The sequence below is a fragment of the Manis javanica genome, chromosome 7 (assembly GCF_040802235.1).
Source record: "Manis javanica isolate MJ-LG chromosome 7, MJ_LKY, whole genome shotgun sequence".
In the NCBI taxonomy this organism is placed as follows: Eukaryota; Metazoa; Chordata; class Mammalia; order Pholidota; family Manidae; genus Manis; species Manis javanica.
In genome coordinates, this window is record NC_133162.1 from 94,920,263 (window position 1) to 94,947,401 (window position 27,139).

A 27,139-nucleotide genomic window follows, 5' to 3' on the forward strand; every position below is an offset into this window, starting at 1 on the left:
GTTCTAGGAAGAATTTATATATGTGTCTATATAACCCTTTATGCCTCTTGAAATCCTTAACCATGTGAATATGTAACTATTCAACAAATAAATACGTATAAATAAAAATTAAAGGTAAGTGAAAAAAATGAGGTTGGACAGATGTGGAAAGAACACGAAGACACATTTCTAAATGAGCAGAGAAAGTGAGATGGCTGAACACTATTGGTAGTTTGATCCCATTTGTGTTAAATTAAATGATAGCAATAAAATATTGGTCTAGGTTAATTGAGAAATGCTAGTTATTTCCATATCCATTACCTGTGGTTATCCCTCTAGAGGATTTGGGGAGACCTGCTCACCCCACATTATACACTTCTGAATGCTGTTAAGTTTACATTAGACAAAAAAAACTGGCTTCATCAGCTGCCCTCTGTGGAGCAGTTCCATTTTTTAACCACTTGCCTAAAAATATGAGTAAACAATTTAAATACGACCTCACCTTTAATCAGGAATTCTATTTATGGAAATTTTCCAAAGAATGTGATCAGTTACAGTCAAAGATTTACATCTGTGGGAAAACATACACATGAATGTGGTGCTTAGTGAATAAGGCAGATTACAAAACAATACATGAGATATGATCCCATGAGCGCAGAAACTACTAGTAAACATAAATAGGAAAGGTCTAGAGGGATATCCACCAAGGTGTAAGGGGGTTCCTCAAAGAACACAAGGAATATGGGCCTGAGGTCATGCATGGTTTTAATTTTCTTCTTTTTAAATCCTTTTTCATAATTAGTTTACAAATGATATGTTTTTGTTTTTTTTAAAAAGAAAGTTAAGTATACTAATAATCTTAGAGCATTTATATGCAAAGTACTTTTAGAAGAACAACTTATGATAGCGGAAAAAATGACTTTTATGTCCAATATAGAGGAATCAACAGCAAGCACATTTTGACAGAGCCTACAGCAAAAATATTACTGCTTACCTAAAAGTATTAAGTACAAATTACAGAATGCAAAACTGTAAGCCATACATCTCAAATCTGAAAAATATCTGGGGGAAGAGATAAATATTAATAGAAAAACAAAGACTAGAACTAAGTAGACAAAAAAATGAAACAGAATTTTTTAAAATCCAGAACAAATCTGTTTTAATACTGGGACATCATAATCCCTAAGTCAGGATGAGAATGGACGAAGGGGACAATTTCAAGCTAGGGGGCTTCACATCAGCTGTCCTATCCAAAAGAATGCCCCTGAGCAGTCATAGTGGATACCCTATATGGGCCACTCCATCACCAGCCCCACGAAGCCACATGTCCCTTCTCTGACTGGCAACTACCTGCAAGCTTGAGCAGGTCCACCTGGCTGGCGAACATGGCTACCACCCTGATTTCTGGAGCATTCTGGCCAGAAGCGCCACTTTGGCAAGGTGTCTCCAAAATATGGCAGGGCAGAGGTGGCATTCCATGGCCACCCTCAGGCCCTGGGCAGCCTCTGACTGCCTAAAGGTAAGTTATGGTCGTTGTCTCATTGGTCTGAGGCAGGACAAACTCAAATAATTCTTAGAACCTCTCCCTAATGAACTGACCTCTTTCCTGGCCAAAGACCAGGACACAGAATTGTCCAGGTCATAGCAATACAGGCCCTGCCCCCACCAAGATGCCTTTCAGCAAAAAATGTGCTCTTCAAGCTCAGCAGTGTAGAGACTATGACTCAGCCCAGGAGCACGTGCTTAATGAGAATTAGGACTCAGGTTTCCTGGAGCCTCAGTAGCTAGTATGATATTGCTACCAAATATATGGTGCCCACTGGGGCTGCCTTACTAGAAATATACAAGGGACTTGACACTTATGACCTCTTGTATCCTCACTAACCCTCAAAAGATGGGTCCATAGTTCACTGTACAGAGGAGCTGGGATATGCAGTCCGTCTTCAGCACCTGGCCTGAACCCCCTGCTGCAGCAAACCTTCCCAACTAAAGGCTGATGCACACACCCTTCCCAATGGCCATGCCACAGCCTCCTGGGCCTTCCCGGCAGAGGGCTGGCCAGTGCGCCAAAAAGAGGCCAAGCTGAGTCACACAGACTTACCAAAAAAAGGGTTAGGGAGAGCTGGCCTGGGAATAAACTAGCCCAGGGAAGGTGTTTACTGTCCTCCCTCGGGGAGCTGGGCTCCACAGACAGGACAAGCAGGTGGACCTCCTCTTAGAGAGGGGGATGTTGGAGGCAGGCTGAGACTGATGACGGGGCCACCTTCCCAACTGTCTGGGCTGCCAGGAATGGCCTCTCAGGCACAGGGACTCTGCTGAGAGAAAAGCTGTGCCCTGCCTGCCCCCCAGAGGATATGGCAGAGCCCCCTGTGGATGGGAAACCAATGAAGGGAGGGAGGGGAGCTGTTAGAATGTTGGCCAACTCCAAAACAACTAGAAAGCCTCACAGCATATGTACAATGCAAATGACAATTTCTGCTGCACAGGGTTGTCACACCCACATGGTGCAGTACCAGCACCCAGCGGTGGCGGTGCTGAAGCAGGACCTGGCCCTGTATCCACAGACAGTGGAAGAGCACTTCCTATGGTACCACTAGGGCCAAGGGCTGCTTTCTCACTCAGTGAGTGTGACTGTCAATGAGTCTAAAAATCCCAAATCCAAACCTCTCTAATCACAAAACTGAGAAACTGTGATCCCAGGCACTGAGTGTCCTGACTTATAAAGATGGCTAGAAATGGTCTATTCCAATGGCCTCATTTGACAGACAAAGAATAAGCCAGGAGAGGCTCAAACAGATAAGGGCCTGCCTGAAGACTCACATTAACTTCTAGGCAAAGCCAGGCTAGAACCTTCGTTACCTCACCACATTTCAAACAAAACATCCTGCCTGCCACCTAAAAACCCCTCAAAGTGGGAATAAAGATATTGTAGACAGAGATTACGTGTAGGACCCAAATGAACTATATATAACACATACTCAGGTTATATACAAATACAACTCTACAAACTAATCACTTTATAAATAATTGTTCTTGCTCTCAAATCAAGAAGGCCAATCTGGAGACTGTTTGGTCAGTTCATATATCTTAAGAGAAGTACCAAAGGAAATGGAACAAATGCTATTTTCTTCCACTGAAAAATTTCCCAGAATTCATTTATCAGCAAACATTTACCAAGCAGATATAAACAGACAATAGAACTACAGTATTAATAAGTGTTATAAGTAAGGAAACCCCAGGGACAGGGGCAAGCCTACATCTGAGGCAGGAAAGACTCCATGGAGGAAGTCACCCTTGAATTACTGGCTTCATGGATAGAAGAAGGATTTGCTGAGGACCAAAAAGCAAGGGCCTTTAAAATCCCTACAATCAATGTATGGAGGATGGATGGATGGATGGATGAATAGATAGCTGGATGGCTAGATGAAGGATGAAGGGAGGATGGAAGGATGGATGGATGGATGGATGAATGGATGGATGGATGGAGAGATAGCTGGATGGCTGGATGGCTAGATGAAGGATGAAGGGAGGATGGAAGGATGGATGGATGGATGGATGGATGGATGGATGGATGGATGGATGGATGGATGGATGGATGGATGAATGGATGAATGGATGGATGGATGGATGGATGGATAGATGGATGGATGGATGGATGGATGGATGGATGGATCGATGGATCGATGGATCGATGGATCGATGGATGAATGGATGGAAGGATGGATGAATGGAGAGATAGCTGGATGGCTGGATGGCTAGATGAAGGATGAAGGGAGGCCAGGAGGATGGATGGGTGGATGGATGAAGGATGAAGGGAGGCCAGGAGGATGGATGGATGGATGGATGAAGGATGAAGGGAGGCCAGGAGGACGGATGGATGGATGGATGAATGATGAAGGGAGGACAGGAGGATGGATGGATGGATGGATAGCTAGATGAAGGATGAAGGGAGGATGGGAGGATGGATTGGTGGATGAATGGATAGATAGCTGGATGGATGGATAGATGAAGGATGAAGGGAGGATGGGAGGATGTATATATGTATGTATGCATGTATGTATGGAAGGATGGATTGATGCATGCACAACCACTACTACTCTTATATTTCTGAAGGTGTTCGTGAGGATCTTAGTGGAGAGTGTTCTGAGAACTGGATCCATATTCTCTTCCTTTTCCACCAGCCACCAGGGTCACCAAAAGGTGACTCTGAGGAGGAGTTATCTTCGGAGAGCAGGATAGGCATAGGTGGGGAGCAGACACCACACCCTTTGTGTACAATGGGCAAGGGTTAGTGGAATAAGAAGAGGTATGTTCATATTTGCTAGGAATTTTCTCTTTTCCCCCATTTTACCTAGCCTAGCTGGAAGAAAACACTTGAGAAACCCAAACCCAAGAGGGAGAGAATGAAAGGCAAAGTGATCATCACTTTGCTGTACAACAGGATCCTAAATGTTCTGGCCCCAGAAAGAACCAAGGGCCACCATATGTTATGTCTCACAACCTGAAGATAAAACAAAGATGACAGTAAGTTGATGGGGTAGTCCTTGTGCTCACAAAACTGCCCCTTCAAAGCACCCTCAGACTCTCATAAAGGGCCCCTGTGCAGACTACAGGATTACCTCAACTTTACCCTCAAAGTAAGACTGACCCCTGGGGTTCCAGAAATGCCACATTCTGTGCATCAGTTGCCTGAGTTCTACCTAGACTGCCCTTCCCTCTCCTCCCCCACCCCTGTGGGCAAAGTGCTCATCCCAGGGTCTCTGTTTTGGTTCTCTCCTGGAGTAAGCCTGTCTGGACTGCTCAGGAACAACTGTTTGCCTAACTAAGTAAGCCAGTGGCAGAGGCACCCACCCCAGGGCTTTTCATCACTCTGACCCAGGACTCTGCAATCCCTGACTAGTAGCTGCCAGAAAGAGCCTCATATAGAATTCATTTTGATATGGAAAACTTTCAGCCCAGGGCCAGGAAAACAGACATATCCACATTCTCTCAGACAGCAGTTTGGGGCAACTCCTGCCCCAAACCAATATTCCTATGTACCTGCTTTTGAGGTCATGCTGGCCAATTCATGACTTTCCTAAAGTGGCCTCCTTTCCAGACATGGAGAAAATTTGAGAAAGGAGCACATTTGAGAAACACGCTGGGGTTTTGGAGGCCGCTGGCTCTTAACCAAGTTAGCAAGGTAGGTGCTTATGGCAGTGAGCTTATTAAATGCCAGGCATGTAACAGATGTTCCAGTAAGTACCAGCTGATTGACTGATGGATTGCACAAGGAATTCCTCTTGATGGCAACAGTCACATTGTTTCAAATCCAAGGGACAGAAATGAAGATATAAGCCATCCAGGCTGGTGTGAGAACAAAGTGTGGAAAGGGCACACTGCCTGCTTTGCCATCCCCAGCTGGAAGAGGAAGCCTCAGCAACAGATGCCTGTCATGTCAGTGCAGGAAGGAAACCCTACAGCAGTAGACCTTGCTGGTGGTGGTCACCCAGGGCTTCTCGCATGCAGCACTGGTGACATTGGTTCTGGGTAATTCTCTGTCATGGGAGCTGCCCTGAGCACTACAGGGTGTTACACACCACCCCATCCTCTACTGAGTAGATGCCAGTAGCAACCCCCAATTGTGACAAACAAAAATGTCTAGACATTGACAAACGTCCCCTAGGGGACAAATTGCCCTTGCTAAGAATCAGCACTGCAGCGCCTGCATGAGGCAGACCAGCTGCTCCCAGGGCAGTACTCAGAGCCAAAGCCAAGGGAGCAAATCTGGCTCTACTCAGAGGTCTGCCTCCTACCACCCAAGTAAACATGGATATTACCCAGTGTCTCTGAGATTCACTTTACCCATTGGCCACAATATACAAGAGATATGCGTGCTTCTGGGCATGCAGAAGACACTTAATAACTGCTTCACATTGATTTGTACATAATTCTTTTGAAAACTGCAAGGGAGGATCTTCAATCTCTTCTCAAATGCTAGGGAGATACTACTGGAAATCTATGAAGGCCTAAAGAGTGCCTCAAAAACCAAATACTTTAGTTGAGTTACCCCACTTTGAAACATTTATTCTAAGGAAATGATCAGTGTTTCAGATAAACTTTTACACAAAAAGATTCTATTCCAGCATTATCCATAATAACAAAAACTAGAAACAATCTAAATATCCAACAATATAAAAAGGTTAAAATAAAATATGATAGAGGCTGACAATGGAATATTGTGTACCCAATTGTGGGTAAAATTGTAATATTTCTAGAGTATCTTGCCTGGCTTGAGTCATTTGCATACCAACACACATTACTCAGGGATGAAGAGAAGTTCATCTCCATATCGATAGGTAATTACCTGGGCAACCAAGGGCTTATCTGAACCTGAGAGGCTAGGGAGAGGCCCTTGCTTGCTTCTGCCTGAGAAGGAGAAAGAAAGATGGCCCAGACTGCAGTTTGTAAGCAAAAAACAGGCTTTAAACTTTATTTCCCCCTTTGACTGATTTCGGTTTTAGAGGTGTTTTGCCCTGGGATAAACTCTCCCTAGACTTACACCAATAAAAAACAAAACACGAGGAGGAGCCAAGATGGCAGTGTGAGTAGAGCAGAGGAAATCTCCTCCCAAAACCATATATACTTTTGAAAATACAACAAATACAACTATCCCTAAAAGAGAGACCAGAAGATACAGGACAACAGTCAGGCTACATCTACGCCTGCAAGAACCCAGCACCTCATGAAGGGGGTAAGATACAAGCTGTGGCCTGGCAGGACCCAAGTGCCCCTCACTCCAGCTCCTGGCAGAAGGAGAGGAGTCAGAGCAGGGAGGGAGTGGGAGCCCAGGACTGCTACACACCCAGCCCTAGCCATCTGCACCGGGAGCGCAGACACACAGTGCATGGTGTGCAGGATACTAGGGAAACTGGTAAAACCTGTGAGCGGGTCCCAACAGCCGGCACCCCTGGGACAAAGAAAAGCGAGTGCTTTTGGAAAGTCTTAAAGTGACAGGGACCCCACAGCTGGACAGAAGTGTCCCAGAAGACTCAGCCCAGCAACTGGGAATCACAGGGAACTCCAGGAACCCTAACACCCAGGGCGGCAGCGCAGCTCTAAGGTCCCTCACAGCTATAAACAGCCTCCCACACGTTTCACCTCTGGCACGGCTCCACATAGCAGAGCAGCAGCCTCAGAGCAGCCATGCCCACAGCAACCATGCGCGGAGCTTCCTTCACAGCAGCCAGGCAAGAATCAGAGACCCCGTCTGCGTGCAATTGCCCAGCACAAGACTCTAGGGGTCGCCATTCTCACAGGAGAGGAAGGCCACAAACTAGCAAGAAGGGACATTCCCCCAGCCGACAAACCCGCCAGCTCCCCACAAATACCTCTATCACCATGAAAAGGCAGAAGAATTTGATACAGACCAAAATCACAGAGACAACCCCTGAGAAGGAGCTTGGAGAGATAGACCTAACCAATCACCCTGATAAAGAATTCAAAATAAAGGTCATAACCACACTTATGGAGCTGCAGAGAAAAATGCAAGAGCTAATGGACAAAGAAGGGAGGGAGACTACAGAAATAAAACAATCTCTGGAAGGATTTAAAAGTAGAATGGATGAGATGCAAGAGGCCATTGATGGAAGAGAAACCAAAGAACAGGAACACACAGAAACTGATGAAGAGAGAGATAAAAGGATCTCAAGGAATGAAACAATATTAAGAGAACTCTGTGACCAATCCAAAAGGAACAATACCTCTATCATAGGGGTTCCAGAAGAAGAAGACAGAGAAAAAGGGATAGAAAGTGTATTTGAAGAAATAATTACTGAAAACTTCCCAAACTGGGAGAGGAAATAGTTGCTCAGACCACAAAAGCACACAGAACTCCCAACAGAAGGGACCCATGGAGGACAACACCAAGACACATAATAATTAAAAATTGCAAAGATCAAGGACAAGGACAGAGTTTTAAAGGCAGCTAGAGAAAGGAAAAAGGTCACTTACAAAGGAAAACCCATAAGCCTATCATCAGACTTCTCAACAGAAACCTTACAGGCATGACATATTTAATGCAATGAAACAGAAGGGCCTTGAACCAAGAATACTGTATCCAGGACAATATGAAGGAGGGATCAAACGATTCCCAGACAAGCAAAAGTTTAGGGAATTTGCCACCCACAAAACACCTCTACAGGGTATTTTAAAGGGACCGCTCTAAATGGAAGCACTCCTAAGGCTAAACAGATGTCACTAGAGAAAATAAAATCACAGCAAAGAAAGAAGAACAATCAGATACTAACTACAAGCAAAAAATTAAATCAACTACCCACAAAAGCAGTCAAAGGAAACACGAAAGAGCACAAAAACAAAAACAAACACACAAACAAAAAGCACATAACATACAAAGAGTGGAGGAGGAATAAGGCAGAGAAATTAAGAATCATCAGACAGTGTTTATAATACGTCAATAAGAAAGGTAAGTTAGACAGTAAGATAGTAAAGAAGCTAACCTTGAACCTTTGGTAACCATGAATCTAAAGCCTGCAATGGCAATAAGTACATATCTTTCAATAACCACCATAAATGTAAATGGACTAAATGCACCAATCAAAAGACACAGAGTAATAGAATGGATAGAAAAGCAAGACCCATCTATATGCTGCTTACAAGAAACTCACCTCAAACCCAAAGACAAGCGCAGACTAAAAGTCAAGAGATGGAAAAAGATATTTCATGCAAACAGCAAGGAGGAAAAAGCAGGTATTGCAGTACTAGTATCAGACAAACCAGAGTTTAAAATAAAGAAAGTAACAAGAGATAAAGAAGGACATTACATAATTATATAGGGCTCAGTCCAACAAGAGGGTATAACTATTATAAATATATATGCACCCAACACAGGAGCACCAGCATATGTGAAGCAAATGCTAACAGAACTAAAGGAGGATATAGAATGCAATGCACTCATTTTAGGAGACATCAACACACCACTCACTCCAAAGGATAGATCCACCAGACAGAAAATAAGTAAGGACACAGAGGCACTGAACAACACACTAGAACAGGTGGACCTAATAGACATCTCTAGAACTCTACATCCAAAAGCAACAAGATACACATTCTTCTCAAGTGCACATGGAACATTCTCCAGAATAGACCACATACTAGGCCCCAAAAAGAACCTCAGTAAATTCAAAAAGATTGAAATTCTACTAACCAACTTCTCAGACCACAAAGGTATAAAACTAGAAATAAACTGTACAAAGAAAGTAAAAAGCCTCACAAACACATGGAGGCTTAACAACATGCTCCTAAATAATCAATGGATCAACGACCAAATTAAAATAGAGATCAAGCAATATATGGAAACAAATGACAACAACAACATAAAGTCCCAACTTCTATGGGACACAGCGAAAGCAGTTCTAAGAGGAAAGTATATAGTAGTCCAGGCATATTTAACGAAGGAAGAACAATGCCAAATGAATAGTCTAATTTCACAATTATTGAAATTGGAAAAAGAAGAACAAATGAGGCCTAAAGCCAGTGGAAGGAGGGACATACTAAAGATCAGAGAAGAAATAAACAAAATTGAGAAGAATAAAACAATAGAAAAACTCAATGAAACCAAGAGCTGCTTCTTTGAGAAAATAAACACAATAGATAAGCCTCTAGCCAGACTTATTAAGAGAAAAAGACAGTCAACACACGTCAACAGAATCAGAAATGAGAAAGAAAAATCACGATGGACACCACAGAAATACAAAAAATTATTAGAGAATACTATGAAAACCTATATGCTAACAAGCTGGAAAACCTAGGAGAAATGGACAACTTCCTAGAAAAATACAACCTTCCAAGACTGACTCAGAAAGAAACAAAATCTAAACAGACCAGTTACCAGCAATGAAACTGAAGCGGTAATCAAAAAAATACCCAAGAGCAAAACCCCCAGGCCAGATGGATTTACTATGGAATTTTATCAGCCATAGAGAGAAGATATACTACCCATTCTCCTTAATGTTTTCCAAAAAAGAGAAGAGGAGGGAATATTCCCAAATTCATTCTATGAAGCCAACATCACCCTAATACCAAAACGAGGCAAAGACCCCACCAAAAAAGAAAATTACAGACAAATATCCCTGATGAATATAGACACAAAAATATTCAACAAAATATTAGAAAACCAAATTCAAAAATACATGAAAAGGATCATACACCATGACATGTGGGATTCATCTCAGGGATGCAAGGTTGGTACAATATTCGAAAATCCATCAACATCATCCACCACGTAAACAAAAAGGACAAAAACCACATGATCATCTCCATAGATGCTGAAAAAGCACTCAACAAAATTCAACATCCATTCATGATAATAACTCTCAACAAAATGGGTATAGAGGGCAAGTACCTCAACATAATAAAGGCCATTTATGATAAATGCACAGCCAACATCATACTGAACAGTGAGAAGCTGAAAGCTTTTCCTGCAAGATTGGAAATAAGACAGGGATGCCCACTCTCCCCACTGTTATTCAACATAGTACTGGAGGTCTTAGCCATGGCAATTAGACAAAACAAAGAAATACAAGGAATCCAGATTGGTAAAGAAGAAGTCAAACTGTCACTATTTGCAGATGACATGATAGTGTACATAAAAATCCCTAAAGACTCCACTCCAAAACTACTAGAACTGATATCAGAATTCAGCAAAGTTGCAAGATACAAAATTAATACACAGAAATCTGTGGCTTTCCTATACACTAACAAAGAACTAATAGAAAGTAAAATCAGGAAAACAATTCCATTCACAATTGCATCAAAAAGAATAAAATACCTAGGAATAAACCTAAGCAAGGAAGTGAAAGACCTACACCCTAAAAACTACAAGGAACTCTTAAGAGAAATTGAAGAGGACACTAACAAATGGAAACTCATCCCATGCTCTTGGCTAGGAAGAATTAATATCGTCAAAATGGCCATCCTGCCCAAAGCAATCTACCGATTCAATGCAATCCCTATCAAATTACCAAAACTATTTCTACCAAAACTGGAAGAAAAAGTTCGAAATTCATATGGACCCACCAAAGACCCCGAATAGCCAAAGCAATCCTGAGAAGGAAGAATAAAGTGGGGGGATCTCTCTCCCCAACTTCAAGCTCTACTACAAAGCCACAGTAATCAAGACAATTCTGTACTGGCACAAGAACATACCCACAGACCAGTGGAACAAAATAGAGACTCCAGATATTAACCCAAACATATATGGTCAACTAATAGATGATAAAGGAGCCATGGACATACAATGGGGAAATGACAGCCTCTTCAACAGTTGGTGTTGGCAAAACTGGACAGCTACATGTAAGAGAATGAAACTGGATCATTGTCTAACCCCATACACAAAAGTAAATTCAAAATGGATCAAAGACCTGAATGTAAGTCGTGAAACCATAAAACTCCTAGAAAAAAACATAGGCAAAAATCTCTTGGAGATAAACATGAGTGACTTCTTCATGAACATATCTCCCCAGGCAAGGGAAACTAAAGCAAAAATGAACAAGTGGGACTATATCAAGCTGTAAAGCTTCTGTACAGCAAAGGATACCATCAATAGAACAAAAAGGTATCCTACAGTATGGGAGAATATATTCATAAATGACAGATCTGATAAAGGGTTGACATCCAAAATATATAAAGAGCTCATGCACCTCAACAAACAAAAAGCAAATAATCCAATTAAAAAATGGGCAGAGGAGCTGAACAGACAGTTCTCTAAAGAAGAAATTCAGATGGCCAACAGACACATGAAAGAATGCTCCACATCACTTGTCATCAGAGAAATGCAAATTAAAACCACAATGAGATATCACCTCACACCAGTAAGGATCACCACCATCCAAAAGACAAACAATAACAAATGTTGGTGAGGTTGTGGAGAAAGGGGAACCCTCCTACACTGCTGGTGAGAAGGTAAATTATTTCAACCATTGTGGAAAGCAGTATGGAAGTTCCTCAGAATGCTCAAAATAGAAATACCATTTGACCCCAAGAATTTACCCCAAGAATGCAGCACTTCAGTTTGAAAAAGACAGATGCACCCCTATGTTTATCGCAGCACTATTTACAGTAGCCAAGAAATTGAAGCAACCTAAGTGTCCATCAGTAGATGAATGGATAAAGAAGAGGTGGTATATATACACAATGGAATATTACTCAGCCATAAGAAGAAAACAAATCCTACCATTTGCAACAACATGGACGGAGCTAGAGGGTATTATGCCCAATGAAATAAGCCAGGCAGAGAAAGACAAGTACCAAATGACTTCACTCATATGTGGAGTATAAGAACAAAGAAAAACTGAAGGAACAAAACAGCAGCAGAATCACAGAACCCAAAAATGGACTACAGTTACCAAAGGAAAAGGGACTGGGGAGGTTTAGTGGGAAGGGAGGGATAAGCATGGGTAAAAAAAAGGGGGCATTACGATTAGCACATATAATGTGGCGGGGATGGGGGGGGCACAGGGAGGACTGTGCAACAAAGAGAAGACAAGTAGTGACTCCACAGCATCTTACTAAGCTGATGGGCAGTGATTGTAATGGGGTTTGTGGGGTTGACTTGTTGAAGGGGTGACCCTAGTAAACATGTTCTTCATGTAATTGTAGATTAATTATAACAAACAAACAAACACATAAATATAAAGTATTCACTAATAACGTGGAAAAATATCCATGATATAATGTTAAATGAATGAAAGATTACAAGACTATATATAATGTAACTTCAATCCTGTAACAAAATATAGAGGGAAAATACTATTTCATATTAAAAATAGAGAAAAAGAGGCTAGAAGGAAATTTAACAAAATTTCTTAATGCAGTCCCTAACCAGTTTTGTAAAAAAGGTTATCTTAGTTTTAAGATCTTGTGGAGTATATGTTTTGCTGTTGCTTTAAGTATTTTATAACAGAGGAGAAGGCTTTGCTAAAGTGTTAAACTGTGAAATAATGCTTGTAAGAAATATATATTTAGTCATTCGGATGATCAAAATATAGCTCTCAGCTATATTTGGCATTCATCCACAGTTCCTGAAAATGCTTCAGAGCCATTAAGGTGAAATGGGTGTCTTGTTATGTTAATGAGGGGCTCTGAGGCTACCTATGGGCGGGGGCTGGAGGACCAGTGATTTAGTCAGTCTTGACTATGCAATGAAGCCTCTGAAAGCCCCAGGAGCGAAGCAGTGTTCAGTCTTTGGCATCCTGCTTCTCTGTACGGAAGTGCATAAAAGCTCGGAGAACCAGAACATCTCCACATGCCACCGAGCCAGGTCCCAAGCTCGGTGAGACTAGAAGCTCCTTTGTTGTGGACCTCGCCCTGTGTGTCTCTTCATCTGGCTATTAACTTGTAGTTTACAGTAACCTTTATTAAACTGGGTAACAGTGTTTTTTTGAGTTCCGTTAGCTGCTCTAACAAATTAATCAGACCTAAGGAGGTTATTGGAATTTCTAATCTATAGCCGGTGGGTCAGAAGCACAGGTTTGAGACTGCAGTCTGGCTTGGGGATGGCGGGCAGTCTTGTAGGATGGAGCCTTTCACTTGTGGAATCTGGTGCTGTCTCCAGGCAGACAGCGTCAGAATTGTGTTGAGATCTCAGACACTCTGCTGGTGTTCAAGAAATGCTTAGTGTCATGTAATGGAAGGCCCCCTCCCACCACACACGTTGGAACCGGGTCTGGGAACACGGAAGAATAAACCAAAGTCCAGACTTTGAACACAAGAGCCCCGAACCAAGCAAAGAAAAGGTACTTAAACCAAAACAAAGGGAAACCCAAGGTAACAGCAACGGAAGAAAGAGGAACCAACAGAGCCTCGGCTGGTACCCATAAGGTGAGCTGGGCAGGGGAGCAGGAAGTCCCAGGTCTGTCCCACAGGCTGCCCCACCTGCTGCTGGGTTCTGGTCTAGGAGCCTGACTCCTCACTGCTGAAATCATCGCAAGCAAGAACAGGACTCACAACAACAGAGGAGGGAGGGGGTGATGTCAGTCAGGACCCTCTAACCCAACCAATCAAAACCTCCAAACATGATTCCAAAGGCCCCATTGGCCTAATGACAGTTCCAGCTTTCCTATCCACCACTGACCACCCATTCAAGGTAGGCCCCTTTAAGATGGGAGGGGTGGCAGTGAAGGAGCTGGGGCCTCAGCTGTGCTTGGTAAAACAGCTGGACTGGGCACTAGGGTCCTGAGGATCCTGAGGCTGACAGCTGGATCTGGAGAAGGATTCAGCCACCCACGTGAGCCCCAGAGGAGATGGAAATTTTAAGATAAATTCTAGCCAAAATAAGCAGACAAAGAGAGGTAACAAAGGGCCAGGTAGTTTATTTGAATGCCCTGGGTGAGGTTCCACAGTCTGGCTATCACAGGCCAGGGAAGTCACACTCAGCAGGGCAGGCAGCAAGTTTTTAAAGAAGGTAGCGGGAGGGAGAGCTTAGATTTACAGAGGCAGGAGGATTGGCTAGCCTAAGGCACATTTTTCAGGTTGGGAGGGGGCAGCAGCCAGGGACTTTGGCACATCATCAGTGTCTGAGGTGCTCACCCCTCTCTTCAGTGCCTTCAATCTTACAGAAATGCCACCAAATTCCACCTCCCACTTGGCTCCTGGAGCCAGGCGAACCACCTGGCAAGTCTGCCCTCAGGAACCTAGACCAAGCAGAGGGATTGGGCGAATGTGCACAGGAAAGATACTGCACCTTCAGATCAGCCCAATGCCTCTAAATGGCCACCATCTCAACCAACTACAGGGTGCATGAGCCCATGAGTCCCAAGTTCAAAAGTATGGAAGGTTTTTTTCATGGGTGTCTTCAATTCCTTGTCCAGGTGCACTTGAATTATTAGCATAAAGCTAACATAATCTGCAGTGCAGGGCAGTACAAATCACAAAGTCCCTAAAAGCTGGCCACATGATCAGAGCTGGAGGCATTTAAAAGCCGAACTCTCCAAGGCCAGCAGGACCTCAGTAACAGAAAAGGCCACCATTCCAGGACCCTGGCCTCGAGTGAAGGCCATTCTGGACTCTCACTGAGAGCCTCGTAATACTAAACACCAAAGGACACCTGCAAAACAGCTGTCAGGATGCCCACTCTGAGCTGAGGAGCACAGGCCATGAAGAGAAAACACACTGCTCCTAATGTCCCAGTTGCCCCCACTCGTCAGATTCTACTCCTTCAAACTCTTTCTTGCCTTCTCACTTCAAAGGAAGACTCAAGTCATAGTGAGGAGACAGTACATTCTCAAAATATGCTGACACCAATACCAGGGTGCACTGAGAGGGAACTCTGAGCTGGGGGCAGGATGCCAGTCAGCACTGCAGAGAACACGAGCTGCAGGCTGCCCTCCTGGGGGGACCTGCGCAGGGCAGAAGACAGGGAGGCCCATTCCACTAGCCCATCATTGCCTCAGGGCAAGCTCCTGCAAGCTCTGAGTCCTGGGGCACACAGAGTATGGGGGTGAGGCACCCACATCAGCTCCCCTGTCTCTCACTCCTACCAGCTACCTCTTTGCCACCCTTCTGAGGAAACCATAAAGATACCCCCACAAGACAGGCCCTTCAGCCAAACTTCAGTGCAGGCCACACTTTCGAAAGACCTGCTCCAGCAGTGAAACACTGAACAAGACCCAAACAGGGTCTGTCTGACTTGTGAACACTGCAGCCATAGTCTCAGAGACAGCTGCCATGAAGTGCGTGAAGGAAGGGAGTCATCCAAGGGGCCCTTGGGCCAGAACTACACACTTTAACAAACCCCCTATTCTCTGGTTTCTGCTAGGGATAGAAGGCTATCTATCACAATAGGTGTCTCTTAGAGTCTTGGACACTGTCCCATAAAACAGAACACCTGACTAGAGTCCACTTCCCTGTGATGTTCTGAAGCAGAACAATGGCTCAGTCCTCAGCTAGCTTGTCTGCTCTGACCTCCAGTCCTGCAACTGCTGACCAGGCAGCTGAAAGCCTTGCAATCTGCTGAGGCATGTCCTGGGTTGTCCATCCAACCTTTCAGATGCAAATGATACCCCTCTGTTAATGCAACAGTCACAAAGAAACCCAGGAACATCACAGGAAATCCCCATCACCCCACCCTAAGGTAAAATGCAGATCTCAGGGCCATAGGATTTCTCCTTCCTGGGGTTCTCCCTGGGCTTGATAATCTGCATATTTAACAAGTATCCCTCCTGAATCCCATCCAGGAGGCCTAGATCCCCACTTAGAGGAAGCCCCTTGGAAGCCTTATTGTCACATTTGCCTCTATAACTTGAATTCCAGTTCTGACTTCATTCTCTTTTTTGTCTAAGCACATCTCAGGTAAACTAAAAGTCTTCTAATTCATAAAGGAATGTGGTAGTTAAAAGACTTACTGATATACATCTATATCAGTATAAATATACACATCACACATTCCACATTCACACTTAACAGGAAGAGTAACATATTATATCATGTATGTGGGCAACACAGTACATTATGTACTACATCTTTATATAGGTGATGACATCTGAATTACACTGGAACCCTACCTCCTGTTTCATCATTAGCATACCTGAAAATTCCTGGCTGAGTAACTGCTCAGTCTCATTTCTTCTTTCTTTGCATAAACAAGGCAACACATGCCCGCCCTCAGCTCAGGAACACAAGAGACGAGTCCTCACCTTGATCTCTGTAGACAGTGAGGGCCAGCCCTATATACACTGTCACAGTCTGGACACATAATGTATCACCACAGCTCAACCCACTGTCATCTGCGGAAATGTCTGAGTGATGTGCCTTCAACCTGTCATCAGACCACGATGACCTCAATTTTTGGAGAACTGAAGTCAAAACTCAACCGTTATCTTCAGATACTCATGACATATTTATGTGTCGGCCCTCCCTTCAACTGTCCACAGCCTTCAGGAAAATCTAAAGAGGCCATCACAGGCCAAGGGCTTCCCCCGCCCCCACCACTGTCCCCAAGTCCACCCCATCCACCCTCGCCCTGTTACCATACCCCAGGGGTACCTAAGCACTACAGTGGGTGAGGGAGAGGGACTGGCAGGAGAAGGGGGTGCAGATTCCTTGAGAGGTGCCTCACTACACCCTTCCCAGAAGCAGAGGCAATGACGATGACCCCACACTTTCTCCACACTCAGGTCCTCCTGGCCTGCCTGCCTTCTTAGAGACTTAGAGAGACCTGCAAGAGCAGGGTGCACTGGTTCCCAGGATTTTGAAGCAGGAGGACCTGAGCAATGGTTCACATTTGCCAAGCCCCTTCTTGTACAGAAAGGCAAAGTGACTCACATACAGGGTCACCCAGCTCTCAAGTGACTGGTCTCACTCTCTCTGAAGACAGCCCCATGGGGTTTGGGCTAATTGCTCTTCAGAGGGCACTTACTTGTCACTTATTCTCTTCCTCAACTTTTTCCTAGAAGATACAGCAGTAGAGTAGGGGAAGGCCCTCTTCCCAACTTTCTATATCACTGCCACCTTCACAGGCAGGTATTAATGAGTTGTTCTTAAGATGATCTTAACTAACAAATGACAAAGATGGGCCTGCACTAGAGCCCTTTCACCCTTCTCCCTCTAGCTCAGTAATACTAGTCCTTCAAAACCAGGTCAAAGGAAAGCCTTCTTAGTTCCCAAAGCAGACCTAGTTCAGTCCCATAGGATATGGTACCTTGAGAGTCATGTCAGAATTATTTAAATGCATTTGTGCCCTCCCAGAGACGGAATTTGATAAGACTTCTATCCCTGCTTCTTAAGCCACTGTTTGGTGAGTTGTACAGTCTCAGAGAAATAATCAACAAATTAAGTGCTATTTTCTAGCCATCAAAGTCTACCTACATTGCAAACACTTGCATACTAATCTCCCATTCTAGGTTGAAAAAAATATGGACTTGTGGGGTTTTTTTTTAATTCCCAACATAATGAATGAGTTTAGATATTAGAAGTTGAAACTATTTAGTAAATCATTTCACCTGCAAAGCTTCTATTTGCATAACATTAATTCATGACGGCAGCTAAAACAAATTCATCAACATTTTGTATATTAGAAGCTGATTTATGTAGGAATTGAAAAAAATCATGAGCTCAAAATTACGTTGACATGAAATATATGCTCGATGGAGGAAGATTTTTCTCTTTCCTTCTTTTCCTTTCTGTTTTTTTTTTTTTAATTATCCGAACTGAATTATGGCAAGAAGGAAAAGGATCTGAGGAGAGGAAGAAGGCGAAGGACTGGCATCCTGGAAAATTAATAATGCTACCGCCTCACAGTGTGGCAGGCTCTTGGTGTACATACACACACACTCTCCAGTTATTAATGTCAAGTATGCCAAAAATACGCTGGAAAATCATTACCATTCATCGCCACTAACCACCATTAAATTTCAATCAATTCAACTTAGCACAAGTGTACTTGAGCAGCCCTTACATTTCCTTATAAATGTGGCTCAAAAATAGGGCTGACTTATTGCATTGTCCACCACACAAAGAAGCATTGCTAAGCATCTGCTTGGACACAGGGACGATGCTCTTTTAACATCCTAGGCATTCAGAGATCATTCTTTTTCTGAGCGCTAAGAGGTTTCCAATTCCTACAGGTCAGACAAATGGGGGTTGGGGTACTATTTTGAGGGTACCGCCATTCCTCTCCTGCCCTTGGGTTGCGGACAGGACTATATAGACCTCCCTGGCTGCAGTCCCTCTCGCAGATGCCTTATATAAAAGGTTTCTGATGCCACCAAAAGTTTGGTAACATATCCCCTCTCTCTCCTGACTTTGTTGAAATACTCTCAATGCACTGTGCAGGCATAAACTAAACTCAACCCCCTTCTCCCAGCAAGGAGAGAGCGAGTCAATCTGAAGTGGGAGGGAAATTCAGTCCACAGGCAAGGGCGCCCTAGGAAGGCGCCTTTCCCAGGTAGGTGCTCCGCTCGCGCTCAGCTGTGCCTCCCCCGGCGACAAAGGCGGCGGCAGGCCCGGTTTGTGTCTGGCCCGCGTCTTTTCTAACCGACTCGCCAAGAGCAGTGTCCGGCTTGTTGCCACTTGCCGGAGGCGGCGGGACAATGTGGCCATTGTTCGGGCGCCGCAAACCAGGCCAGTGGCAGGTGGGAGAAGAGCACTCGGCGCACCTAACGTTCCCGGGACCGGGCTCGTCTCCAAGGCCTGGGCACCGCCCCGGAGCCGACCTGCTCAGTCCAGCAGAGGGAGGAGAGGGGAGGAGAGAGAAACGCGGACCGAGAAACAAGTGAAAGCAGAGAATGAGGAAGGAAGAAAGGAGAGGGAGGGGGCAAGAGAAAAGGGAAGAAGGCAAAGAGGAGAGAGAAGATGGGAGAAGGAAGAAGAGGAGACAGAAGACCTAGGTACAACAGAACTGAACTGCAGGCTGCACAGGAAGCCTCTGGAAAGAACAAGAGTTCACCCGATTCATGCAGAGCAGCAGCTCCCAAGTCAGCCTGGGCAGCAAAGCGTGATCACACTAAGGGCTTTGCCTAATTACAGGTTTGAGACCTGGGGCTCGAGGAAGGGAGATACTTAACTCTGTCCCAGGGAAGGCCTAGGCACTTGAATGGCTTGTAAGGTTGGGCAACACAGATACCCCCCCATTTCTATCCCAACCAGCCCACTGAGGCACAATACTGGAGGACAAGGTCTGCACTGTGGGGGCCGTAGGCTGGCCAGGAACAGCCATCCCGCAGAAGCGTTTACAGTTCAGCAGGGACAAGAGTGTGGGGCTGAGCCCATGCTGGTCACCGGTGAGGCCACAGGCCTGGGGGGGCCCCGCCTCAGGCTGCAGCAGGGCCCCCTCTCCCTCCTCCCCGCTCAATCCTCACCACCTCACTCACAGGAGGCCAGGGGCCCTCATCCAAAGGGGGAACATCAATCCGGTTCTAATGAATAAAAAGTTCCCTTTATTTCACTGCTGTTTTTGGTTCATTAAATTTTCCACAGATTTGCAGAAAAGAAAACATAATCAATAAACCTTGACAAAAGTGAACGTGTGAAAAAGGCCAGAGAATGGAAAAGCAAGATAAAAGTGATATCGGATCACAGATTTCAGTGGCAGATGACGAGCTGGGGCTGCTGAAGAATCTCAATGGACCATCACCCTGTTGGGGCTTTCCTTCCCTTTGCTGAAACTCTTCATTCAAGACAATAGTCAGTGCACTAAAACTTTTTTCTTATGCTAATGAATGAAACCGGGCACTCAGAGTTAAAACACTGCCCAGCAAACTGTTTTCTTTTTTAACAACACACATGCACACACACAAAACCACATTAACTTACTTGATTGAAGCCAAAATCTCAAAAACAATTTAATACGTATTCTTTGGTTCACATCTGATATGAGTTATTTTCCTCCTTTTGCACGCTTTTAAAAAAACCAGAACTGGGACACAAAACTGTTATTGAGGATGCTTTTGTTGATGAAGGAATTGGGAGAAATATGATACTTAAACACACAGAAAGTATGCAGTTATTATTGGTGGATTTTCCCAGGGTTTTAAACATAGTTTTGTAGGTTAAATATTGTTTTGGTCATCCTTGAAATCTAAAAACAAGGATCAATGACTTGTTTTTTTTAATCCAATATATTCTACAGCAAACATTCATATTAATTTTAGAGAAAAGGTTAATACTGAGTCCAGTGTCATGTGTTTATTTGAAAACGATGAAGCTGCTGCTCCTTAGGAAAAGATACTACCAAACTCCAATGTCCCAATGTCACCTTCTAAACAAGCCTGAGGAAACAATTACAGAGCAGCTTTCCTCCCTGAGGTCTTTAGAAACCAGGAAGCCTGTTCACCGAAGCTGCAGCACATTCTGGTCGCTGTACAATCACCTATTCTGCCTCTGAATTTTCTGGAATCTGAGAACAGAGTTTCTCTCTTTGGCATTCTTCACGAGTTTCATTTATCCATTCCTCTGACACTTACTGAGAAGGAGAAAAGGGGGAACTGCTTCCCCAGGGTTCCTTTCAAAGGGCCCTGGACCAGCTGCAGGCAGCCAGGTCCATCTGGCCTGGCCGGCCCTCCTGCACCAAGAAACTGGCCTTAGCACAGGTAGAAACCACCCCCCAACCTGAAGAGGCTGGTCTGCTCCACCTCCCTCCCACCGGGTTGTTCAAATTAAAGAACCCCTGCGGAACACACACAGTCCCCAGAAACATACATCTAGGATGTAGGAGTTGGGTTTGTAGCTTTAACAAGCCTGTGGGGTGTGTAGGGGTCACAGAGGCTTTCAAAGTGCACACGCCGACCTCCTGGTCTCATTTAAAGGGAGCTGCTGGCATTTGCGGGGTGAAGTGTGTCCTCCCACCCTTACCCCCCATCCCCTACCCGGGTGGCTGAGTGAGGCCCTGGTGGAAAAGGGGTGTTTTTATTAGGCAAATATCCAATTTTGTCTGCCTGCTGAATCCCCTGGTTCACTAATCCAGCCCTAGGGGTTGCACTGTGTACAGGGCACTTGTGGGAGTACAAAAAGCATGAAGTATTTGTGTATTTTTCAGTCTGCAGTGCAAACAAGCCAGCTACAGTACACAGCCCCCAAGACTCCCGCAGCCAGGCAATGAGCCACTGACCAGCAGCCCTGTGGCCCCTCTTCTGACCAGGCAACTCAAAGGATTTCCTCTGTTCAGTGCTCTCCCCACACATGGGCTGAAGCCTCCCTGAGAAAGTGGAGAGACACTCCAGAAGGGCCTTGTCTAACTCCACACACACTCGAAGGTGGGCCAAGTCCAGAGTTCCTTCCAAGGCCAAGGCCAGGGTGAGCATGAATTGGGGAGCAGCCTGGAGGCTCTGCTAAAGGGGTCTGGAACCAAATTCCCATCAAAACAATTTCCATGGAGGAAAAGAACATCTCTAACAGTCCCCCTTTTTCATCAGTGAGTGTGGCCCTGGTAGAGTTTTTTTCTCCCTCTGGATCTCATTCTCATCCAGACTTTAAAAAGACTGTTCTGACCATAGCCTCTCAGATGCCAGGCCCTGGGACTCTGGTTACCTGAGGCCTAATTCCTAGGCACTTGGGCTCCTTACCTCCAACAGTAGTTTAAAACCCCCTAGAATCACTAAATAACCTTAGGAAATTAGCATATTTTTCAACGCAGAGGGGAAATACGAAATCACCCAAAATATTACAAAATATAACTAACTTTGAAACTCTCCGGCAAGTGACAACTTTCCATGTGTCTGGGTTTGAGCAGAATTTAAATGTGGGAGAGAACACCTCCACTATTTCCTGTGACTCTCGGCCACGGAAGGGAGAAGTAGCAACTCTTAGGAAATCGAAAGCAAGATGAGGAAAGAGGAGCAAGGAGGGAGATCAGAGGCAGGAGGAGGGAGGGAGGCCCTGGAAGGGACCCATCTGCCAGACTAGACTCTACATTCTAGACTTACAGCCCCAGGGCAGACCAGAAGCTGGGAAAAGCCTAAAGAGAATCAAAACTCAGGGCGGCCCGGCACAGCCAGGGTGCCCTCCCCTCCCCTGACGGGGTCATTCCAGGTAGCCACACAGTGAATTCTCCTCCTGACTGGGCCACTGCAAAGCCGCTCCCAGGCAGGGAGGAAGCCTGCCCCAGACACAGGGAAGCCGAGGAACGGGAACTCCCAGCCCAGGTAAGGAAATGGGCGGTGAGGGGGCTCGGGGAGCTGGTAGGTGAGCTGGAAGAACAAACAGATCTCACCAGGGGTACTTGTGACAAGCCCGCCTATTCCGCTGCTTTCCACTGCTGTATATTTTGGATTTCACAGTTTATTTACTTTACTTTTTGGCACCGAGCCCCCTGAGCATGCCAATACAATATTTGTTTAAACACTATTTTATGCCGCTTGCTAGGGAAACGTTTACTTTCAAATTCTCCAACATCCCCCAGAGCCTCGTCTGCAAACAGCATATGAGCGTTTTACAACTGCTCCCTTTATCTGAAGCTGTCGGGATTAAACCTTCACACGCCCGGCGAGGGCCGCGGGGCGGGGGCCAGGACTCGGCCACGGCCACCGGGCTGCAAAGCCCGCGCCAGAGGCCATATGCACTTCCTGGGATGCCCAGGGGGGAGGGCGGAGAAGCGCATAAAAGACCTCCAGCCAGGACCGGCACCAGACTCTACGGAAAGGTCTACTTTCCCAGCCGGGATCTACTCTGAGAGCCACATAAAAAGCATACAGAAGACTGGGGAGTGGGAGGAGGCATCATGGGGGGAAGCCAAGGCCCGCGAGCGTCTAGGCGGGGGGTCATCCGGGGTGAAGCGCGCGGGCTCCATCCCGAGCTCCTCACGCAGTAACAGTCGGGTTTCCTAGGAAATGACAGCAAGTACAGCCGGGCTGAAAAGGCGACGAGTTGGGTGGACTTCCAGCTCCCCGACGCGGCGGGCGCGCTCACACTCACACACTCGAGCACACGCTCCCTTTCACCTCCCCTTCTCCCCTCCCCCGTCCGGGAAAAAACGCTCCCCTCTCTAAACCCTTAATAGGATTGGCGCCCAACTCTCTCTGCGCCTCTCCCCCATCCATCAGACACAGATCAAGTTGCAGTAGTGGATTTTTCAAATTCCTCAGCAAATATACTTGTTGAGAGATTGCCCCTGGCGGGGTTGTGGGGGAGATGATGAGTGGGGGCGGGGATGAAAGTGCGGGGTGAGGAGACGGACTGGGCGCGGGGTTACGTGCGGTTCCCTTCGGGAAGTCAAGCGGATCTCGGGGCGGAGGGCAACAGCGGAGGAGGAGGAGAGAAACGAGGAAGGCCGGAGAGGAGCCTGACCGAGGGGGAGGGGGCGACAGGGACTGACGAAGGAGAGGAAGGAGCGAGGAAGAAGCGAGAAAGAAAGAAAGGCAAGGCTCCGCGTCGGGTAACTCAAGAGAAGTTAGGAGTTCACAAATGGTTGGCTACTGCCCACCCACCTCACCCTCCACCACACACACACCACAGTCCCCTAAGACACACTCCCACGGTCCACCTCCGCGAGCCTCGCTGCATCCCAGGCGCGGAGCTACCCACCACCTCCCGCAAAAACAGTTTCGGGCTCGGGCGCGGCGGAGACCGGGTGGGACCCGTCCGGCTGTGCACCCGAAGATCAGCTCTTTCCCCCAAGTAGGAAGGGGATGCAAAACCGTCCCCCGGGCCCCCCTTCGGTCCCCGCCCAGCTTGGCCAGAGCCCAAAGAAGAGCTGGCTCCCGGTCCCTTGAAGCCCGGTGTCCTGATTCCCTAGCTGTGGCCCGGGCACCCGGCCGAGGGAAACTCCGAGACGGCGTAGCATCCCAGTCAGCCCAGGCTCAGCTGGAATCGGGAGCACTTCGCAACGAAAAGCAAGCAAAAGAAGGCCAATGCAACTTTACCAAGGGAGACAAAAGTTTGCCTCTATCACGCAGGTGGCCTCTGTGGCGCCAGGCAGTGGCTGCGGGCCCCCATCCCAACTTGGCTTAGCGCAGCGACCCTCCGCGGACTGCCGTGTGCGGGGCTCAGTCCAGCCGGGATAGGGCAGGCCAAGCAGGAGAGAAGACCGAGAGGCGGGCGGGGGCCGGGCAGCCCCTACGCTCGGCCCGCGGGCAGCTCCCCTAGGCTCCCGCGTGCCTTCCTCCAGCTACTCCGGCTCCTTCTCGCCTTCCTCTGCGTCCGCCGCCGCCGCCGCCTCCTCCCGTTCCTCCTCGAAGTCTCATTGATGGGAGTTTGAAAAAAAGTCCGCGGAGCCGTGCTGCCTCGGCTGGCAAGCTCCGGCACTCCTGCAATCCATCAACGCCGCGCGTTCGGCGCAGCGCCCCCGCGCGCACGGCTTGAACACACGCGGGCGCCGCGCACCCGCCAGCGCCGCGCGCACCCGCCCGCGGGGAACCCGGAACACCCGGCGGGGAGGGGCCGGAGGGCACCCTCCTCCCCTGCACCGAGGAGAGAAAGCACACCTACGAAGAAAGTTCGAACAGAGAACGAAGGAATGCGCCAGTCTCCCAAGACTTTGTTTCAAGGCGCGGGGTGGGGGGTCGCTAACTCAAGTCAGATGAGCTCCGGGGCCGAGGCGCAGGGGCTGCCCTGTTTTCAATCTCTGATATCACCCGCCCTCCCCTTCTTTTTCTCCTCCGCCTGGAGCTGCCCGGGTCGCCGTTCCCACTGCGGCAGCTTCCCCGGGCGGCGGGGCGGGAACCGGGACAGGAGGGCAGGGGGCGGGGGCGGGGGCGGGCTCTGCGCAGACCCTTTTCCAGCGCGCAGGTGCCGGGGTCCTGCCCGCGTTCCCCGGCCGCGCCTCGCGCGAGTTGCCATCGGAGCGCCCGTGGTCGAGGAGTGAGAAGCCTACTAGGTTGGGTGCCTGTGTGTTCTGCAACGAGGGTTTTTGTTTTAATTTTTTCTAGAGACTCTAGTCGAGTTGCTGCAGCCAGATGGAAGTAATCAGAACCCAAAAAGAACAGGGGAAGAACGAAGGAGAACACCTCATTGAATTTTTGGCCGAAGTGTGTAGGAGGTGTGTGTGAAAGAACTTGCTGAACCAAAGTCGGTGACTAGCCCTGAGCTCTCACGCCTCACCACAGCCTAGAACTGAGCTGTCGGACTGGAGAGGCCTGGGGGTGTGGGGGGAGGTGGGGCACCAGCCTCTCCGGGCCCGAGGGTCCTCACCCAAAGAGTGCCTAATTGGGGGAATTTTTGCTTTTTCTTTCTAACGTTTATAGAGCAGTTACAGTGTGCTAGGTGACATGTTATGTTATAATTAATAATCTTTATATTATTTAACCTACAAAACTGTGAGGTAGGTTCTCTTCCTCTGTTCCTCCCTCCCACCTCCGTTTTACAGGTGAGAAGACTGAGGCTTAAAAGTGTTAAGTGACGTTGTTTGTTAAGTGACGTTCCCAGGTTCCCAGGTGCTCCATGAGCTTCAGGAGGTCGGATCGCAGGTTCAAGGAAACTTGCCCTGCCGAGGGAGGGGGGAGAATCCCTCCCGTCATCCTCTTCCTGCAGTTGTGTCTTGTCTGAAATACAGGGAAACCAAAGGCCTAGACCCCATTGCACCCGCCTGCACAAGCCCAGTTTACTGATGTAGTCCCTTTTTGTCAGTAGCTCTCTCCCTGTACTACTGACCCTCCCCTAACTTCATTGTTCACTTTTTAATCAGAGCAGTATGATCCTCATTCTCTATTACCTACCCTCCTTCCCTTCTTACATTCATTTATATGAGAGAACCAACAATTCCTTCTTGACCTAGAGAAAAAAATTAGAACTGTTGTTCTCTAACAGCATTAGAACTAATTTTGTTTTTCTCAAATAGGCTCCCATCAAATAGATGAGAAAAAAACCTGCAGGTTTTTTAAAAGGCAAAACTTGAAAAAACCAATGTATTTATTAAAGGGAAGAGAAGTTTGAAAGGGGCTTTTCCTTTTAATACGATAAGATATACCATTCCCCCATGCTATTTGTTTAAATTCCTGCTGAGCCTTCAGAACAGACTCTCAGGAGACAGAAAAAGTAAACTCTTCCTCTCCTTGGCCACATTTTAATTACCCTATTCATATCTATCCCCAAGAAATGTAGGGAATCATTTCATGTTACTGGTATATTAGTGTCGGCAAATTACTTCAAGCTTGTCTCTGTTGGTTTCCTTGTGTTGTGAAGTTTGTGAAGAAATGTAAACAAATCAACATTTTGAGATATTTCCTTTTTATCTGTTTTTCTTCCTCAAACCAGCTCAACTCTCCTAGAATCCAGGCACTCCCATAACATTTCCTGCCCTATTTTTGGCAAGAAGGTGGCTGTTGAGATGAAGATGGAATGTTTTGAGTTTGAGGAGAGGCTGAAGAGACTGTGCCTTAATCTCTACATGGTCAGAAGTTTGAGCACTGAGAAAAGCAGCGCGTTTTTTTGGAAGAGACATCCTCGCATAGCAGAGAGAGCCTTATGTGAGCACTGGGGCACGAGGCCCTGGCCACCAGATCTGGTAATAAATGTATGACCTTGGGCAAGCCCTGGTCTTCAGTCTTCAGTTTTTTACCTGCCAGGCATTGTGCTGAGTCATGTGACAACACAGCAAGGGAAACTGAGGAGATACTTCCCCCTCATGGAGATTATTGTCTCATTAATGACCACAAACACATACACCAAAACTGGGGTGAAGAAAAAGCGCTCTAAGAGCTTCTGATTAGCGATCTAAGCTAGCAGGAGGGCAGTG

General features: G+C 46.5%; 1 protein-coding gene and 1 long non-coding RNA gene across 4 annotated transcripts in view; one reads left to right on the forward strand and one right to left on the reverse strand.

Moving 5' to 3' along the window:
• The window catches only part of GLI2 (GLI family zinc finger 2), a 274,888-nt gene extending 250,052 nt beyond the window's left edge, over positions 1-24,836 (reverse strand). For 2 of the 3 annotated variants that reach the window (XM_073241307.1, XM_073241308.1), the window contains exon 1: positions 24,330-24,836. The gene's annotated coding sequence lies outside the window, so the exon portion shown is untranslated. The remainder of the gene's footprint in view (positions 1-24,329) is intronic. The other variant, XM_037025591.2, reaches the window with a different exon arrangement.
• LOC108387570 (uncharacterized) lies at positions 22,274-26,935 on the forward strand. The gene is made up of 3 exons (XR_001850846.3): positions 22,274-22,613; positions 25,335-25,444; positions 26,659-26,935. It is a non-coding gene; the product is annotated as an uncharacterized lncRNA (long non-coding RNA).
• The last annotated feature ends 204 nt before the right edge of the window (positions 26,936-27,139 follow it).